Source organism: Oncorhynchus clarkii, chromosome 2, assembly GCF_045791955.1.
Source record: "Oncorhynchus clarkii lewisi isolate Uvic-CL-2024 chromosome 2, UVic_Ocla_1.0, whole genome shotgun sequence".
Taxonomy (NCBI): Eukaryota; Metazoa; Chordata; class Actinopteri; order Salmoniformes; family Salmonidae; genus Oncorhynchus; species Oncorhynchus clarkii.
The window spans coordinates 93,910,820-93,930,173 of NC_092148.1; the positions used below are offsets into that span (position 1 = coordinate 93,910,820).

The 19,354-nt window shown below is 43.2% G+C and overlaps 1 protein-coding gene across 1 annotated transcript in view; it reads left to right on the forward strand.

Annotated features, from left to right (window-relative positions):
• Positions 1-403: 403 nt before the first annotated feature.
• LOC139376507 (epidermal growth factor receptor kinase substrate 8-like protein 2) overlaps positions 404-19,354 on the forward strand; it is a 103,428-nt gene continuing 84,477 nt past the window's right edge. The window contains exon 1 of the mRNA XM_071119202.1: positions 404-774. The gene's annotated coding sequence lies outside the window, so the exon portion shown is untranslated. The remainder of the gene's footprint in view (positions 775-19,354) is intronic.

Here is a 19,354-nt window from a genome sequence, read left to right on the forward strand (position 1 = left end):
AAAAGCTATAAATGCATGGATACTGGAGTATTTTCTTTTTCTAAATGTCTTTTCAAATGTGTCTCATTTCATGCAAGTCCCTCTGCCACTGTCTCATAGACTTGATGATTGAACTCTCTTTTTTGATACCCCCCCTTAATTTCTTAAATGTTGCCCACAAAGAATGTTAGTTTAAAAAAATGTGTTGTAATTTGACCATATACAGAGCATATTTGCAAAATAAAACTGAATTCAAACAACAAACACAACATAATGAAAGCCTGGTTTGGGTGTTAGATTCAGGACGTACTTCACTAGAATATGCTATACCCCGCCCCCGACCTTCTGGGTTCCGCCCCTTCCCTCCCGCAGGTTGCGTTACCTGTACTCACACCTGTCACTCTCCAGAGCTGCTCTCCAAAGCTTTATCTCCCTGCCTCCGGAACTGTCGTCCGTCTGGGCTACCCTACAACAGCGAGGACAAAACAACTATATACATTTACATACCACTTTGTTTTAATACCGCAACTTCCGATCGCTCTGGCATCAACCTAGGAGGTTAGAGTCAAGTCGGCTTGACCATCAGCGTCATTATCCACCTCATTTATACAGACGTATTGGTGAAGACATACGTATTGGTTGTTGCAGTGAAATAATGGCACCTTGACCTCGTCCAGTCTATTCAGTGTTTTGGAGAGAAAACAAAGGCAACGCTCACTGGCAACGTTCGTCACCAGTGTCCCATCAATAGAAGAGAGAGAGAGAGAGAGAGAGAGGAGATTCAGCGCTGACTTGGTAAGACTATTTGACTATTACATGTGATATTGGACCGGTGTGTTTATCTATCTGTCCAGAGTTGTATGTCAATTGCAGGTGCATGTTTCTGGTATAGATAACGTCATGCATTTTACCCAAACCCTATGGCGTGCTATGTAGGGTTAATGTTTACCCTAATAATGGACTAAATGACCTTAACGCTACTCGTTATAGCCCAAAGACCGCTACATGTTCTGTTTAAAGGAGAATTGGAAGCCCAAACAGCCATAATACTCCATCTAAACGTGAATCGATTCTCAACTGCGGTACGGTTCAAGAAACATAAATCCCTGTACTTACATATCACATCAAATCATTTCACTGAATGCTAAATACGCACTTACTGTATACTGTTTTAACCGGGTTTAACACAGTTGCAGCCAACAGTATTTTTCAGTGACAACAGGTTTGGTGTCTTCCGTTTACACACAGGTGTTGAGAGAAGCAGATAACTCATTAGCGCATGAAGTCAGTCAGTCCTCTCTGTCTGGTGTCTGTTTTCAGTAAACAAGCACCGTAACATGGAGATATGACCGTGGGGGAAACCCTAACCCTATACAAAGGTGTGAATCAATTTAATGTAATTATTTCTCGGCGACATGAAAGATAAGGTCTTCATGCTTCCTAAGCTAACACATAAGGCTTAAAATAAACGCCTGAAACTAGATCCCCTGCATACTGGTCTTGACAAGAAGAAACACTGTCAGGGGAGGTTCACTTCTGCACTGTTCAACCAACCTGGTCTCATAGCATTTCGTATTATTCTACACATAAATACGAAATACTCCATTTAGTATGATATGTTACCTTTTGTATGGTACGTATTCATTTGTGGATGTCCATCACCCATTTCATATGATATGCTACGAATTTGCAAAACATATGATAGGTATGTTTTGAATTCTACACTGAACAAAAATATAAACGCACCATATAACGATTTCCAAGACTTTACTGAGTTACAGTTCAGTATTTGGTTTGACAATTTGCCTCATGCAGTCCCTTGCAAAGAGTTGATCAGGCTGTTGATTGTGGTCCCACTCCTCTTCAATGGCTGTGCAAAGTTGCTAGATATTGGCGGGAACTGGAACACACTGTCGTACACATCGATCCAGAGCATCCCAAACGTGCTCAATGGGTGTGAAATGTCTGGTGATTATGCAGGTCATGGAAGAACTGGGACATTTTCACCTTCCAGGAATTGTGTACAGATCCTTGTAACATGGGTCCATGCATTATCATGCTGAAACATGAGGTGATGGCAGAGGAAGAATGGCACGACAATGGGCCTCAGGATCTTGTCATGGTATCTCTGTGCATTGAGATGCACCTCGTTTTTGAGCTAGTTTTAGGCTAGTAGTGATTTAACCTGAAAATAAAATGCATTATAATTGTATAGTTGTCGAAAATGAACACTCCTGTAGGACCTTTTGTGACTAATTATGTAGTTAATGTATAATTCCAAACACAGGCCAATAATTATTCTGGATTTGATAAAAGTCATTTAGAAATGATTGATATATGACTAGTTGTCATATTAAGACAGAAAGCGTTGGTGACATTCTTCTCTGTATATCTATAGGCAGAGATATATATAAAACACATGGGACATTGGTTACATGGTGACAATCCTCGATCTGATATAAGGAACCTCTGATTATCTTTCTTCGTGTGTGTGTGTGTGTGTGTGTGTGTTGTGTGTGTGTGTGTGTGTGTGTGTGTGTGTGTGTGTGTGTGTGTGTGTAGTTACACGGTAACAGAATTACGCTTTTACAAACAAAAAAAATCATTGATTTTGAAGATTAACAACCATACAACTCTATGCACAGGGACTATTTTTTAACAATGTTCACTGAAAACTGACTTAGTGGAAGAACTGGTGCAGATGCACATTTTTTGGCAATGGAATTAGGTTAAAATCTCCCTTCGGTTTTTAGATCTGCTCCGGATTAAGATTGAATGATGTCTGCCGAAAGAACGGGGTGTCAGCTCTGACATGGTTGTCACTAGTTACCCTAGCCACAAAGTCAGAAGGCCCGCCTACTCAACCAATCAGATGAGGGAGTGCGATGACGCGAATGCCAACAGGCTTGCAGGGGCAGACATGTATTTCTATAATCTATTGATTCGTCATTGATTTGGTTATTTGTTAGATATTGATTTGGTTATTTGTTAGATATTGATTTGGTTATGTGTTAGATATTGATTTGGTTATGTGTTAGATATTGATTTGGTTATGTGTTAGATATTGATTTGGTTATTTGTTAGATATTGATTTGGTTATGTGTTTGATATTGATTTGGTTATGTGTTAGATATTGATTTGGTTATGTGTTAGATATTGATTTGGTTATTTGTTAGATATTGTAAAACCAACTGTTAAAAATATTACTTTTTTTTCAGATGTTTCATTCTAACTCAGCTTGCAAGTTTATCATGTTTGTCCTCACTCATAGTTACTTGGAATTTCAAAATTTTAATTTCACCTTTATTTAACCAGGTAGTCCAGTTTAGAACAAGTTCTCATTTATAACTGTGACCTGGCCAAGATAAAGCAAAGCAGTGTGACACAAACAACAACACAGAGTTACACATGGAGTAAACAAACATACAGTCAATAACACAATAGAAAAAGTCTATATACAGTGTGTGCAAATGGCGTGAGGAGGTAAGGCAATAAATAGGCCGTAGTAGCAAAGCAATTTAGCCAATTAACACTGGAGTGATAAATGTGCAGATAATGATGTGGAAGTAGAAATACTGGAAATACTGGTGTGCAAAAGAGCAGAAAAGTAAATAAAACAATATGGGGATGAGGTAGGTAGTTGGATGGGCTATTTACAGATGGGCTATTTACAGATGGGCTGTGTACAGTTGCAGCGATCGGTAATCTGCTCAGATAGCTGATGCTTAAAGTTAGTGAGGGAGATATAAGTCTCCAACTTCAGTGATTTGTGCAATTCGTTCCAGTCATTGGCAGCAGAGAACTGGAATGAAACGTGGCCAAAGGAGGTGTTGGCTTTGTGAATGACCAGTGAAATATACCTGCTGGAGCGTGTGCTATGAATGGGTGTTGTGGTGACCAGTGAGCTGAGATAAGGTGGGGCTTTACCTAGCAAAGACTTATAGATGACCCGGAGCCAGTGGGTTAGGCAACGAATATGTAACGAGGGCCAGCCGACGAGAGCATACAGGTTGCAGTGATGGTCGTATATGGGGCTTTGGTGACAAAACTGATGGCACTGTGATAGACTACATCCAATTGGCTGAGTAGAGTGTTGGAGGCTATTTTGTAAATGACATCGTCGAAGACTAGGATCGGTAGGATAGTCAGTTTTACGAGGGTATGTTTGGCAGCGTGAGTGAAGGAGGCTTTGTTGCGAAATAGGAAGCCGATTCTAGATTTAATTTTGGATTGGAGATGTTTAATATGAGTCTGGAAGAAGAGTTTACAGTCAAGCCAGACACCTAGGTATTTGTAGTTGTCCACATATTCTAAGTCAGAACTGTCCAGAGTAGTGATGCTAGTTGGGCGGGCAGCGATTGATTGAAGAGCATGCATTTAGTTTTACTCGTATTTAAGAGCAATTGGAGGCCACGGAAGGAGTGTTGTATGGCATTGAAGCTCGTCTGGAGGTTTGTTAACCTCTTGGAACTCCCCATACCGGATCCGGTATCAGGAATACAGACTCAAGCTCATTACCATAACGCAACGTTAACTATTCATGAAAATCGCAAATGAAATGAAATAAATATGCCATCTCGCAAGCTTAGCCTTTTGTAAACAAAACTGTCATCTCAGATTTTCAAAATATGCTTCTCAACCATAGGAAAACAATAATTTGTGTAACAGTAGCTAGCAAACAAAGGATTTAGCGTTAGCATTAGCGTTAGCATCCAGCACGCAACATTTCAACAAAAACATAAAAGCCTTCAAATAAAATCATTTACCTTTGAAGAACTTCTGATGTTTTCAATGAGGATACTCTCAGTTGGATAGCAGATGCTCAGTTTTTCCAAAAAGATTCTTTGTGTATTAGAAATAGCTCCGTTTTATACATCACATTTGGCTACCAAAAAAAAACCGAAAATTCAGTCCTCAAAACGCGAACTTTTTTCCAAATTAACTCCATAATATCGACTGAAAACATGGCAAACGCTGTTTAGAATCAATCATCAAGGTGTTTTTCACATATCTCTTCATTGATACATCGTTCTTGGACACATGCTTTCTCCCCTGAATCAAATGGTAAAGTGGAAGCAGCTGGCAATTGCGCACCGAATTCGACGCAGGACACCAGGCGGACACTTGGAAAATGTAGTCTCTTATGGTCAATCTTCCAATGATATGCCTACAAATACGTCACAATGCTGCTAAGACCTTGGGCGAACGACAGAAAGTGTAGGCTCATTCCTTGCGCAATCACAGCCATATAAGGAGACAATGGAAAACAGAGCTTCAGAAATTCTGCTAATTCCTGGGTGATGCATCATCTTGGTTTCGCCTGTAGAATGAGTTCTGGGGTACTTACAGACAAAATCTTTGCAGATTCTGAAACTTCAGAGTGTTTTCTTTCCAAAACGGTCAAGAATATGCATAGTCGAGCATCTTTTCGTGACAAAATATCGCGCTTAAAACGGGAACGTTTTTTATCCAAAAATGAAATAGCGCCCCCAGAGATCCAACAGGTTAACACAGTGTCCAAAGAAGGGCCAGATGTATACAGAATGGTGTCGTCTGCATAGAGGTGGACCAAGGAATCACCCGCAGCAAGAGCGACATCGTTGATATATACAGAGAAAAAGAGTCGGCCCGAGAATTGAACCCTGTGGTGCCCCCATAGACTGCCAGAGGTCCGGACAACAGGCCCTCTGATTTGACACACTGAACTCTGTCTGAGAAGTAGTTGGTGAACCAGTCGAGGCAGTCATTTGAGAAACCAAGGCTGTTGAGTCTACTGATAAGAATACGGTGATTGACAGTCGAAAGCCTTAGCCAGGTCGATGAAGACGGCTGCACAGTACTGTCTCTTATCTATGGCGGTTATGATATTGTTTAGGACCTTGAACGTGGCTGAGGTGCACCCGTCACCAGCTCGGAAACCGGATTGCACAGCGGAGAAGGTATGGTGCAATTCAAAATGGTCAGTGATCTGTTTGTTAACTTGGCATTCGAGGACATTAGAAAGGCAGGGCAGAATGGATATAGGTCTGTAACAGTTTGGGTCTAGAGTGTCTCCCACTTTGAAGAGGGGGATGTCCACGGCAGCTTTTCAATCTTTAGGGATCTCGGACGATACGAAAGAGAGGTTGAACAGACTGTTAATAGGGGTTGCAACAATGTCGGCGGATATTTTTATTAAGAGAGGGTCCAGATTGTCTAGCCCAGCTGATTTGTATGGGTCCAGATTTTGCAGCTCTTTCAGAACATCTGATATCTGGATTTGGGTGAAGGAGAAGCATGGGAGGCTGGGCAGGTAGCTGCAGGGGAGTGCAGGGCTGTTGACCAGGGTAGGGGTAGCCAGGAGGAAAGCATGGCCAGCCGTAGAGAAATGCTTATTGAAATTCTCGATTATTGTGCATTTATCGGTGGTTACAGTGTTTCCTAGCCTCAGTGCAGTGGGCAGCTGGGAGGAGGTGTTCTTATTCTCTATTGACTTTACAGTGTCTGTAGTGGAAATTTCCTGTATTTACCAAATCATGAGAGCAAACCACACACAAGTCAGAGTTATCATAAAGTCCATCTTTAATTATATGAGCTCCATCACAACCCTGTGACTCTCAGATCAATTCAGTGTCTATAAATGAATTCTCTGAGAGTGCTTACAAAACAGTTCTTAGTATCATTTATATCCAAGACACACCCATCTCAACTCACATGACGAATAACAGATCTTAGGATCATTACAAAGAGAGACTTTACTTGAGAGAGGAGTATCCCATAGCCAGACAGCATTGGCTATAAATTATCGTTCAGTTTGCTCTCCTAAAACGAGGTTCTACTTCTCGTTCTTGGTACAACATAGTACTAAGACATTAAGTTATATATCAATTGTCATTTTAGACACTCCCATTCTGGACAAGCTCACGGAGACACAGTGACTGGCACACAGACATTGTGGAGCCAAGAGATAATTGGTTCCCCCTCAATCATCCATTCACATGGTTTAAAAGATATGTTTACATATGAAGACAAGCTTGACCTCTCCCCTCTCTGCGGCCCAAGTAACTGAACCCAGGACAGAGAAAGGATATATACAAATGGCCACCACTATAGTACAACAAGAATCATTCTATATGAGAAATAACTCACAAGCATATAATGAAAATAAAACATCTTATCTATGTTACCCAACTATTCTGATTAATCCCCAACATGTCCCAAAACTTTTTGGAGTTGGAGCTACAGGATACAAATTTCTGTTTGAAAAAACTAGTCTTTGCTTTCCTAACTGACTGTGTGTACTGGTTCCTGACTTCCCTGAAAAGTTAAATATCGCGGGGACGATGCTAGTGCAGTCCGCCACATGATGTTTTTGTGCTGGTTGAGGGCAGTCAGGTCTGGAGTGAAACAAGAGCTATATCGATATAGCCCTTGTTTCACTCCAGACCTGACTGCCCTCAACCAGCACAAAAACATCAGTTTATGGATTTAGGGTTGTACCTGGTGGGTTCATTGATAATTTGTGTGAGATTGAGGGCATCTAGCTTAGATTGTAGGACTGCCAGGGTGTTAAGCATATCCTAGTTTAGGTCACCTAACAGAACAACCTCTGAAGATAGATGGGGGGCGATCAATTTACGTATGGTGTCCAGGGCACAGCTGGGAGCTGAGGGGGGTCTTTAACAGGCGGTGACAGTGAGAGACTTATTTCTGTAGAGATTCATTTTTAAAATTAGAAGCTCAAACTGTTTGGGTATAGACCTGGAAAGTGTGACAGAACTTTGCAGGCTAACTCCTCCCCCTTTGGCAGTTTTATCTTGACGGAAAATGTTGTAGTCAGGGGTGGAAATCTCCACATTTTTGGTGTCCTTTAAATCAGGATTCAGACATGAAATGGACATCAGGGTTGGCGGAGTGTGCTAAGGCAGTGAGTAAAACAAATTTAGGGAGGAGGCTTCTGATGTTGACTGGGGAATAGGAGTGGAGCTAGGCACGGCAGGGCCTGGTTTAACCTCTACATCACCCGAGGAGGAGTAGGATGAGGGTATGGCTAAAGGCTACTGGTTGTCTAGTGCGTTGGGGACAGAGAATAAAAGGAGCAGATTTCTGGGCATGGTAGGATAGATTCAGGGCATAATAAACAGACTGGTATGGTAGGGTGTGGGTACAGTGGAAGTAAATCTAGGCATTGAATGACGATAAGAGAGGTTGCATCTCTGGACGCAGTAGTTATGCTGGGTGAGGTCACACACAAGTGATCATAGGGTCCAGTGAACAGCAATAGATGAAACAGGGAAGCTGCTGGGCAGTCGTCACTACGCTAGCGGAGACACAGCATAACATTTAAAAAAAATAAAGTTAGCAGGCCGGGGCTAGTAGAAGCGTCTTCACCGATGTCCGGCAAAGGCCAGTTGAGGGCACAACGGATGGAATTACGTCGACAGACCAGTCGTGATGGATTGGCGTGGCTCCGTGTCCACAAAGGGTCCAGGCCAGTTGACAAAAGACGTGTTGTAGCTGTAGTAATTTTGTTTGCTAGCCGGGAGATGCGCCTGGCTCGAGGCTAACTGTTGCTCGCTTCAGGACAAGGGCATTAGCCACTATAGCCACTCGGTAGCAGCAAGCTAGCAGCGATGATCCAATGCAGAAGTCCAGAGCTTACGGCAAGAATCCAGTGGTAGTGGATTCTAGTCGTGTTAGTGAAGAGTCCAGGAGGCATCAGCTGTGTAGCCGAGTGATCATAGGGTCCACTGATCAGGCTGGGAGATGGGCCTGGCTCAAAGATAGCGTCGGGCTGGGCCACTCGGTAGCAGTTAGCTAGCTGTGATGAACAGGAGTAACGGTTCAAGGGCTTACGGCAGGAATCCTGTAGTGGAGAAAAAGCAGACTAAAAGCGGCTGGTGACTGTTCTAACACTCTTGGTTTGACCACAAGACAACAGAAAGATAAAGAACACAGCTACGAGCTGAATATCAAAGCCAATTTATGCTTAATCCGCTAATGTGGTTGGAGGCTTCGTATGGAGGCTGTGACGCAATTGCAGAGCCTCCGGAGGCATGCAGAGGCCAAATCAAGCTCCGTACAGCATCACCGTGTGCCTATAAAATGTTGTGACAATGCGTAGGGCTACATACAGCTTCACACTGACATGATTGATTGACGGTAGGAGGGGGGGGGGGGGGGGGGGGTGGTACGTCCTGTATAAACACAAACTCACTTACCTGACAACTTCCTTCAAGCGCAAGAAGTATGAAAACCCTGACGTCTGCGGAAGCTGCATTGCAGTAAATGCTGTACGGCCTCTTCAGATGACGGATTGACCACGCAGAGCCTTTAACAGTAGATAAAGTCTCTGCATGGTCACTCTGTCAACAGTATGCCAGTGGAAGGGAGGACAGGTTTGTGACTATAAAGATTTCCCATTGTAGCAGTAATTCCTTTACTGATTTTGTGTGTTGTTGTTAGTAATTCTGAGTTTTAATCACTTAATAATCATTCTTAAACAAAATTTAAATGAATAAAATCAAAAAACTAATTGGTAGGTCTATTACTTGTTACTTCTGTGAACTCTCATTCTCCCTCAGGAGGGAGAGAAATGAGAAATTATCTTAAAGATAAGTTAGTTTTCCGAATTACAAAGCACAAGGCAATATTTCTTAAATGTACAGAAGGTAAACAATTTATCCAACTAAATACAAGTTGATATTAGTTGGCAGGAGTCTTCACCTCAACTTTATTGGGTTTTGATGTATTTATTTAACGAGGCAAGTCAGTTAAGAACAAATTCTTATTTACAATGACGGCAAGGCATTAATTAATAATAGCAAGGCAGCATGCAACATGACAACACAGCATGGTAGCAACACAACATAACAACATGGTAGCAAAACAACATGGCAGCAGCACAACACATGGTACAAACATTATTAGCCACAGACAACAGCACAAAGGGCAAGAAGGTAGAGGCAACAAAACATCACGCAAAGCAGCCACAACTGTCTGTAAGAGTGTCCATGATTGAGTCTTTGAATGAAGAGATTGAGATAAAACTGTCCCGTTTGAGTGTTTGTTGCAGCTCGTTCCAGTCGTTAGCTGCAGCGAACTGAAAAGAGGAGCGACCCAGGGATGTGTGTGCTTTGGGGACCTTTAACAGAATGTGACTGGCAGAACGGGTGTTGTATGTGGAGGATGAGGGCTGCAGTAGATATCTCAGATAGGGGGGAGTGAGGCCTATGAGGGCTGCAGTAGATATCTCAGATAGGGGGGAGTGAGGCCTATGAGGGCTGCAGTAGATATCTCAGATAGGGGGGAGTGAGGCCTATGAGGGCTGCAGTAGATATCTCAGGTAGAGGGGAGTGAGGGTTATGAGGGCTGCAGTAGATATCTCAGGTAGAGGGGAGTGAGGCCTATGAGGGCTGCAGTAGATATCTCAGGTAGGGGGAGTGAGTGAGGCTGCAGTATGAGGGCTGCAGTAGATATCTCAGGTAGAGGGGAGTGAGGCCTATGAGTGCTGCTGCAGTAGATATCTCAGGTAGGAGAGAGTGAGGCCTATGAGGGCTGCAGAGTGAGGCCTATGAGGGCTGCAGTAGATATCTCAGGTAGGGGGGAGTGAGGCCTATGAGGGCTGCAGTAGATATCTCAGGTAGGTGGGAGTGAGGCCTATGAGGGCTGCAGTAGATATCTCAGGTAGGATGAGGGCTGCAGTGAGGCCTATGAGGGCTGCAGTAGATATCTCAGGTAGAGGGGAGTGAGGCCTATGAGGGCTGCAGTAGATATCTCAGGTAGGGGGGAGTGAGGCCTATGAGGGCTGCTGTAGATATCTCAGGTAGGGGGGAGTGAGGCCTATGAGTGCTGCAGTAGATATCTCAGGTAGGGGGGAGTGAGGCCTATGAGGGCTGCAGTAGATATCTCAGGTAGGGGGGAGTGTTTCTGATACATTTAAGACTTTTTCTATTAGATGTTTTCTAAGACACCCTTTTCCATCTGTTTATCCAGAAATCAAAGCCTTTACCAAATGTTTTTGATGGACACGGTTGAAAAATGTAGCTTTGCTTTCATTCCCCCAAAATAGACTCTTCTCTTTCATTTGAAACTGAATTTGATATGCTCCTATGCACTTCACATGTGGGTGCTCATGGGTCATTTTACATGTTGGTGCTCATGGGTCATTTTACATGTTGGTGCTCATGGGTCATTTTACATGTTGGTGCTCATGGGTCATTTTACATGTTGGTGCTCATGGGTCATTTTACATGTTGGTGCTCATGGGTCATTTTACATGTTGGTGCTCATGGGTCAAATGGGTCATTTTTTACATGTTGGTGGTGCTCATGGGTCATTTTCTATGGAAATGGGTGACGTGATCCCCATTCGTCCCTATTTACGCCTAGTACTACAGCCTATAGCACCAACAAGCACCTGCTAGTTCCTATCTTGATTTAATGATTATTGTTTTATACGGATTACGTAGGGTAAGAACTAAATTGCTGACTGAACAAATTAAAACAAAGCTAATAGATATATATTTTTTAAAGGTACACAAATGGTCAGTGACATAGCCTATTTATAAATCTATTGTATTATTTTACATAGTTATCCTCATATATGAACTAGGCCAGAAAAATAGATGTTGTTTACTTTGTGGATCACAAAGAAAGTCCATTAAGCTAGCTAGGTGGATCACAGTGCAAACACATTATTGTAACTGCTTTATTACAAATCTGTTATTGTTCTCTGACCTATAAAATGTAAATGGCTATACAGTCGACCTAACCCTAACCCAGGTCATTGACTCAATCATCAATTAATGAACCAATCAATCAAAGGCCCTTTTTATATTTGCAGTTGTCACAAAGTGCTTTTACTCCAACCTGGTCTTGACTCCATGCAAAGTGCAAACAAATTCACAAGGCCGTGCAAACATACTTTCTAGAACTGTATACACATAATACTGTATACACAAACTGTCCATACTTTATACACACACACACACACACACACACACACACACACACACACACACACACACACACACACAAATAAACCCACCATTATCACAACAGAATGAATACAGGTTCAATGGAGTTGTTTGTTAATATTGGAACCAGATAACCCCTGTATCTTTTATCTGGTCTAAAATGCTTATTCAAGAGAAGGGGACAAAGTTCACATGGCTTTTATCTGCAGCAAACTCATCTGTTTAGTTTATATCATTACATAATTGACCTAGCCAGCTGTATCAATACCACTCTCTAATAATTGACCTAGCCAGCTGTATCAATACCACTAATAATTTACCTAACCAGCTGTATCAATACCACTCTAATAATTGACCTAGCCAGCTGTATCAATACCACTCTCTAATAACTCACCTAGCCAACTGTATCAATACCATTCTCTAATAATTGACCTAGCCAGCTGTATCAATACCACTCTCTAATAATTGACCTAGCCAACTGTATCAATACCACTCTCTAATAAATGACCTAGCCAGCTGTATCAATACCACTCTCTAATAATTGACCTAGCCAACTGTATCAATACCATTCTCTAATAACTGACCTAGCCAGCTGTATCACTAATAACTGACCTAGCCAACTGTATTAATACCACTAATAATTGACCTAGCCAACTGTATCAATACCACTCTAATAACTGACCTAGACAGCTGTATCAAAACCACTCTCTAATAATTGACCTAGCCAACTGTATCAATACCATTCTCTAATAACTGACCTAGCCAGCTGTATCAATACCACTCTCTAATAATTGACCTAGCCAGCTGTATCAATACCACTCTCTAATAATTGACCTAGCCAGCTGTATCAATACCACTCTCTAATAATTGACCTAGCCAACTGTATCAATACCACTAATAATTGACCTAGCCAACTATATCAATACCACTCTCTAATAATTGACCTAGCCAGCTGTATCAATACCACTCTCTAATAATTGACCTAGCCAACTGTATCAATACCACTAATAATTGACCTAGCCAACTGTATCAATACCACTCTCTAATAATTGACCTAGCCAACTGTATCAATACCACTCTCTAATAAATGACCTAGCCAACTGTATCAATACCACTAATAATTGACCTAGCCAGCTGTTTCAATACCACTCTCTAATAATTGACCTAGCCAGCTGTATCAATACCACTCTCTAATAATTGACCTAGCCAGATCAATACCACCGCATCGCCGCGGTCTAAGGCACCGCATCGCCGCGGTCTAAGGCACGCCGCATCGCCGCGGTCTAAGGCACCGCTTCTAAGGCAGCGGTCTAAGGCACCGCATCGCTCTAAGAGGCATCACTGCAGATACGGTCTCGATCCCGGGCTGCGTTGCGACCGGGAGACCCATGAGGCGGCGCACAATTGTCCCAGCGTCGTCTGGGCTAGGAGAGGGTTTGGTTGGCTCGGCTGTCCTTGTCCGATTGTGCTCTAGCGACTACTTGTGGTGGCAAACAAAATAAATATATATACACATTAGTGTTTTCAATGTCTTCTCTTTACAGCGATAACCATTTGCTTTCCAAACTATTATGAAATATTGTGATATGGGCCTCTACTTTTCATTGAGTCGCAACGCAGCAATCTATATGGTATTTGCAGCGCGAGCTGCCCAAATTGTGGGTCCTTCCGACTGTAGGCAATCCACAGCTTATTTAAAAATTATCTTTGGCCAAATCATGCTTTCTGGTGTACTAGACTATTTTGAATGATTTTATTAATTTGTGTATAGACAGGAGTAGGCTTATTAGACTATAATTTTGACAATTTAATTCAATTTCTTTTAGGGGAAGCTTAGCTTATGGACACGCCACCTACGTCTGTAGCACATTTGTGATTGAGTTTTCAAAACAAAATGGCCACTGGATTGATGCAAATAATCATGATTCTGCCAGGCTACTTTATATAATGATCAAAAATATAAACGCATCAATTTCAACGACTTGACTGAGCTACAGTTCATAAGGAAATCAGTCAATTGAAATAAATTCATTAAGCCCTAATCTATGGACTTCATATGACCGGGCGCATCCCACTCAATGGGGAGCTTGGCTCAGCCAATCAGAATGAGTTTTTCTCCATTTCTCCATTTTTGATCCTACCAGGAAGCCAAAATGTTTTTAAACTGGAGATTTAACCGATGAAGGATCCTCCAATTCTAGTTTATCCACCCCACCACTCTCAATCGCACATAACTAGTTCCAGGCTGCTCCTCGCAAAAAGATAATTTGAAATGCGACAGTTAAGATTTGAATTACAACTTTAACAAGTTATTTTCAGCTCAGATTTACTCCAGGAGTACAGCATAGCCTATTGGCCTAGTGTTTGTTTATTCAGTCGGGTTCTTTAGGATTTATATTTTAAACAACCTACTCATTCCAGGGTTTGATACATGTTACTGCCCACCACTGTAGCAGAAGTTGCACTGAGCCACGTAAAGCTATGGATTTTGTGTTGTGTTACAGCCTAAATTAAAATGGATCAAATTGAGATTGTGTTACTGGCCAACACGTGTTTTTTTAAATTAAAAGCTGAAATGTCTTGAGTCAGTTATTCCACCCCTATGTTATGACAAACCTAAATAAATTCAGGAATAGAAATTTGCTTAGAAAGTCACATAATACGTTGCATGGACTCATTCTGTTGTAACGAACACGATAACAGAGCTGGTTTCAAGTGCAGGGCGCAGCAGGTGTTTATTGGTAAGAGACCACAGGAGGAGGTAGGTAGCTGGGTCCAGGAGGAGGCAGAAGGTCATACACGGGAGGAGGCAGGTAGCTGGGTCCAGGAGGAGGCAGGTAGCTGGGTCCAGGAGGAGGCAGAAGGTCATACACAGGAGGAGGCAGGTATCTGGGTCCAGGGGCAGGCAGAAGGTCATGCACAGGAGGAGGCAGGTATCTGGGTCCAGGAGGAGGCAGAAGATCATACACAGGAGGAGGCAGGTAGCTGGGTCCAGGAGGAGGCAGAAGGTCATACACAGGAGGAGGCAGGTATCTGGGTCCAGGGGCAGGCAGAAGATCATACACAGGAGGAGGCAGGTAGCTGGGTCCAGGGGCAGGCAGAAGGTCATACACAGGAGGAGGCAGGTAGCTGGGTCCAGGGGCAGGCAGAAGGTCATATACAGGAGGAGGCAGGTAGCTCGGTCCAGGGGCAGGCAGAAGGTCATACACAGGAGGCGGCAGGTATCTGGGTCCAGGGGCAGGCAGAAGGTCATACACAGGAGGAGGCAGGTATCTGGGTCCAGGGGCAGGCAGAAGGTCATACACAGGAGGAGGCAGGTAGCTGGGTCCAGGGGCAGGCAGAAGGTTATACACAGGGGTCCAAAAGCAACAGTACAGGCAAGGAGAAGGCCAGTAACATCATCTGGGAGATCAGGCAATCGGTTGATAACAGGGAATATGATAGGCTAAAGTACAGGCAGGGAATAGGCAAAAGGCGGCGTTAGTGAGGCGGGCAGAAACTATCAAACACGGGAATATTCAATTATGGTGGGAAACCAGCGCTCCGAATAGAAGTGCGTCACAAAACAAACCTCAGTGATTGGGTGCAAAGAACTGAACTAAATAGTGTGTGATAATGGCATACAGGTGTGTGAACAGGTGATTGGGATCTGGAGATGCGTTCAGGGGATCTATGCGTTTGAGAGTGTGAGCTGGAAGCAGATGTTACACTGTGTGTAACATGATTTTAAATGACTACCTCATCTCTGTATCCCACACATTCAATTATCAGTAAGGTCCCTCAGTCGAGCAGTGAATTTCAAACAGATTCAACCCCAAAGACAAGGGAGGTTTTCCACTGCCTCGCAAAGAAGGGCACCTATTGGTACACTGTAGATGAGAAACATATTTTAAAGCAGACATTAAATATCCCTTTGAGCATGGTGAAGTATTTAATTACACTTTGGATGGTGTTTTCAGTACACCCAGTCGTTACAAATGTACAGGTGTCCTTCCTAACTCAGTTGCCGGAGAGAAAGGAAATCACTCAGGGTAAGGCCAATGGTGACTTTAAAACATAGTTCTCATATCACAACCATGAAACAGAGGGTGGATCAACAATATTCAAGTTACTCCACAATACTAACCTAAATGACAGTGAAAAGAAGGAATCCTGTACAGAATAAAAATATTCCAAAACATGCATCCTGTTTGCAACAAGACACTTAAGTAATACTTTAAAAAATGTGGCTAAGAAATTAACTGTCTTGAATACAAAGTGTTATGTTTGGGGCAAATCCAATAGAACACATTACTGAGTACCACTCTCCATATTTTGATGCATAGTAGTGTCTGCATCATGTTATGAGTATATTTGTAATCATTAATCAGTTGTAATCGTGTAATCAGTTGTAATCATGTAATCAGTTTTTCAGGATAAAAAAGAAACTGAATGGAGCTAAGCACAGGGAAAATCCTAGAGGAAAACCTGTTTCAGTCTGCTTTTCAAAATCACTGGGAGACAAATCCACCTTTCAGCAGGACAATAACCTAAAACACAAGCCCAAATATACACTGGTGTATGAGTTGCTTACCAAGACGATTTTGAATGTTCCTGAGTCGCCTAGTTACAGTTTAGACTTAAATCAACTTGAAACTCTATGGCAAGATATGAAAATGGCTATCTAGCAATGTCACAACCGTCGTAAGAAGTGGACCAAAGCGCAGCGTGGTGAGTGTACATATTCCTTTTATAAAGAAAATGATGCTGACAAAATAAACAATACAAAACAACAGTGAAGCTTAAGGGCTATGTGCCACAAACAACGTTAACTTCCCACACTGAAAGGAGGGGGGGGAAAAAAGAGCTACCTAAGTATGGTTCCAAATCAGAGACAACGATAGACAGCTGTCCCTGATTGAGAACAATACCCGGCCAAAACATAGAAATACAAAAACATAGAAAACATAAACATAGAATGCCCACCCCAAATCACACCCTGACCAAAGCAAATAGAGACATTAAAAGGCTCTCTAAGGTCAGGGCGTGACAAGCAATGGATCAACAACCAACTTGACAGAGCTTGAAGAATTTTTTAAATAATGATGTGCAAATATTGTACAATCCAGCTGTGCAAAGCTGTTATAAACATTCCCAGACAGCTGTTATAAACATTCCCAGACAGCTGTTAGAAACATTCCCAGACAGCTGTTAGAAACGTTCCCAGACAGCTGTTATAAACGTTCCCAGACTGCTGTTATAAACATTCCCAGACAGCTGTTATAAACATTCCCAGACAGCTGTTATAAACATTCCCAGACAGCTGTTATAAACATTCCCAGACAGCTGTTATAAACATTCCCAGACTGCTGTTATAAACATTCCCAGAAAGCTGTTATAAACATTCCCAGACAGCTGTTATAAACGTTCCCAGACAGCTGTTATAAACGTTCCCAGACAGCTGTTATAAACATTCCCAGAAGGCTGTTATAAACATTCCCAGACAGCTGTAATCACTGCCAAATGTTATTCTAACATGTGTTGACTCTGTATTTCATTTTCAATACATTTGCAAACATTTCTAAAACATGTTTTCACTTTGTCATTATGGGGGATTGTGATGTCATTATGTGGTATTGTGATGTCATTATGGGGGATTGTGATGTCATTATGTGGTATTGTGATGTCATTATGGGGTATTGTGTATAGATGGGTGAAAAATACATATTTAATCAATTTTGAATTCAGGCTGCAAGACAACAACATTTTTAGCTTAGGCTATAAAAACATGACGTTATGTTTCCTCTGGTCCAGATGCGATCAGAGCGCATAGGTTTCACCAGGTTACCTGCTGCTGTGGTTGTTATCAGTAGGCTACAGCTGATCAGACTGAAGCACACACTCATATGACTTGAAAAGCAGAAATCTCTTTAGCCACACTGCTCCTCAGACTCTCCTTCATATCTTGTTGTGGGAATAGGGCCATAGACTTCCTCTTTCCTCACTAATCTCTCCAGCCATCTTCTCTCTCCCATTGTTCAGGCTAGCCAGGTGGTGGCACGAGACCAGGTTTCAGGGAGGGAGGAGAGAGGGAGGGAGGGAGGGACGAAGGGAGTCATGTGTTGCCCAGACCTGGCTATTCATAATCATTTTCTAACACTTTACCTGGGCTTGATTGAGGTTGCAATGGAGACAAAAGAATACTCACAAAAATCTGCCACTCCAGGCAGGCTAAAACAAACCCCGCCCATCTGCCACCCCAGACAGGCTAAAACAAACCCCGCCCAACTGCCACTCCAGACAGGCTAAAACAAACCCCGCCCAACTGCCACTCCAGACAGGCTAAAACAAACCCCGCCCATCTGCCACTCCAGACAGGCTAAAACAAACCCTGCCCAACTGCCACTCCAGACAGGCTAAAACAAACCCTGCCCAACTGCCACTCCAGACAGGCTAAAACAAACCCTGCCCAACTGCCACTCCAGACAGGCTAAAACAAACCCCGCCCATCTGCCACTCCAGACAGGCTAAAACAAACCCTGCCCAACTGCCACTCCAGACAGGCTAAAACAAACCCCGCCCATCTGGCACTCCAGCTAGGCTAAAACAAACCCCGCCGATCTGGCACTCCAGCTAGGCTAAAACAAACCCCGCCCATCTGGCACTCCAGCTAGGCTAAAACAAACCCCGCCCATCTGGCACTCCAGACAGGCTAAAACAAACCCCGCCCATCTGCCACTCCAGACAGGCTAAAACAAACCCCGCCCATCTATCACTCCAGCTAGGCTAAAACAAACACTGAAAGTTTTTTAATAATTCTAATAGTATTTGAACCCAGGTCTGGTGTTGTTTTCCCTGTGGCAAAGTGTTCGTACTCTTCCTTCCGTTCTCAGGCCTATGCATAGGGCCTGGGGTCAGCAAGGGTACAGGTTATCTGGGATAGGGCCTGGGGTCAGCAAGGGTACAGGTTATCTGGGATAGGGTCTGGGGTCAGCAAGGGTACAGGGTATCTGGGATAGAGTCTGGGGTCAGCAAGGGTACAGGGTATCTGGGATAGGGTCTGGGATCAGCAAGAGTACATGGTATCTGGGATAGGGTCTGGGGTCAGCAAGGGTACAGGGTATCTGGGATAGAGTCTGGGGTCAGCAAGGGTACAGGGTATCTGGGATAGGGTCTGGGATCAGCAAGAGTACATGGTATCTGGGATAGGGTCTGGGGTCAGCAAGGGTACAGGATATCTGGGATAGTGTCTGGGGTCCGCAAGGGTACAGGGTGTCTGGGATAGGGTCTGGGACCAGCAAGGGTACAGGGTATCTGGGGTAGGGCCTGGGGCCTGGGGCTAGCAAGGGTACAGGGTATCTGGGATAGGGCTGAGGGCCAGAGTTGTAGAGCCCAGGGACAGGGTTGTAGGGCCCAGGGACAGGGTTGTAGGGCCAAGGG